The 1340-nt window shown below is 61.3% G+C and overlaps 1 long non-coding RNA gene across 1 annotated transcript; it reads right to left on the reverse strand.

Moving 5' to 3' along the window:
- Nucleotides 1–367: 367 nt before the first annotated feature.
- Nucleotides 368–912, reverse strand: LOC148593957 (uncharacterized). The gene is made up of 2 exons (XR_015913610.1): nt 716–912; nt 368–541 (listed from the first exon to the last, which is right to left on the reverse strand). It is a non-coding gene; the product is annotated as an uncharacterized LOC148593957 (long non-coding RNA).
- Between the last annotated feature and the right edge of the window lie 428 nt (nt 913–1340).

A 1340-nucleotide genomic window follows, 5' to 3' on the forward strand; every position in this document is an offset into this window, starting at 1 on the left:
GGACATGGACAGGGCTGCCCTGCACCAGGCCAGCGTCGCGCTCTTCCTCCTCTTGCCACTGCTCCTCCTCCTCCTCTGGGGCTGCCAATGCTGGCTCAGCTCCATCTCTCTGCTCCAAGGGCTCTTCCTCGCCAAGGTCTTCCTCACACGGAATCCTGGGGCTGAGGAGCAATGGAGGAGCCACCTTCTCCTCCTCTTCCTCGCCTGGTGTCCCGGGGCTGCAGGGTGATGGAGGCGCCACCTCCTCCTCCTCTTCCTCACCTGGCGTCCCAGGGCTGCAGGGTGATGGAGGTGCCACTGCCACCTTCTGCTCTTCTTCCTCACTCAGTGCCTTGAGACCATGGGGTGATGGAGGTGCCACTGCCACCTTCTCTTCTTCCTCACTTAGTGCCTTGAGACCATGGGGTGATGGAGGTGCCACTGCCACCTTCTCTTCCTCACTTGAAGTACTAGGACCATGGGGTGATGAAGGTGCCACTGCCACCTTCTCCTCTTCTTCCTCACTTGACATACTGGGATCATGGGGTGATGGAGGTGCCACCTCCTCCTCTTCCTCACTCAGTGTTTTGAGACCATGGGGAGATGGAGGTGCCACCTTCTCCTCCTCTTCCTCACTTGGTGCCCTGAGACTGTGGGGTGACAGAGGTGCCGCTGCCACCTCTTCTTCCTCACTTGACATACTAGAACTGTGGGGTGATGGAGGTGCCACTGCCACCTTCTCCTCCTCTTCCTCACCTGGCATCTCAGGGCCACAGGGTGATGGAGGTGCCGCCACCTCCTCTTCCTCGCCCAGGGCCCTAGGAGCGCAGGGTGATGGAGACGCTGCTGCTTCATCCTCCTCTTCCTCAGCCCGTGCTCCGGGGCTGAGGAGCGATGGAGGTGCCACCTCCTGCTCTTCCTCGCTCAGTGCCCCAGAGCTGGGGGATGATGGAGGTGCCGCATCCTCCTCTTCCTCACTCAGCGTCCCGGGGCTGCAGGACAATGAAGGCGCCGCTGCTGCATCCTCCTCCTCCTCGACCAGTGTCCTGCCACCCAGGGGTGGTGATGAAGGCACCTCCTCTTCTTCCTCTTCCTCAGCCAGTGCCCTGCTACCCAGGGGCGGTGATGAAGGTGGCACCTCCTCTTCCTCGGCCAGTGCCCTGCCACCCAGGGGCGACAAAGGTGGCACCTCCTCTTCTTCCTCCTCCGCCAGTGTCCTGCCACCCAGGGGCAATGATGAAGGCGGCACCTCCTCTTCTTCCTCAGTCAGTGCCCTGCTACCCAGGGGTGATGATGAAGGCAGCACTTCCTCTTCTTCCTCTTCCTCAGTCAGTGTCCTGCTACCCAGGGGTGATGAAGGC

Source organism: Tinamus guttatus, unplaced genomic scaffold, assembly GCF_059628265.1.
Source record: "Tinamus guttatus ecotype Peru unplaced genomic scaffold, ASM5962826v1 Tinamus_guttatus_pri_ptg000317l, whole genome shotgun sequence".
NCBI classification, from domain to species: Eukaryota; Metazoa; Chordata; class Aves; order Tinamiformes; family Tinamidae; genus Tinamus; species Tinamus guttatus.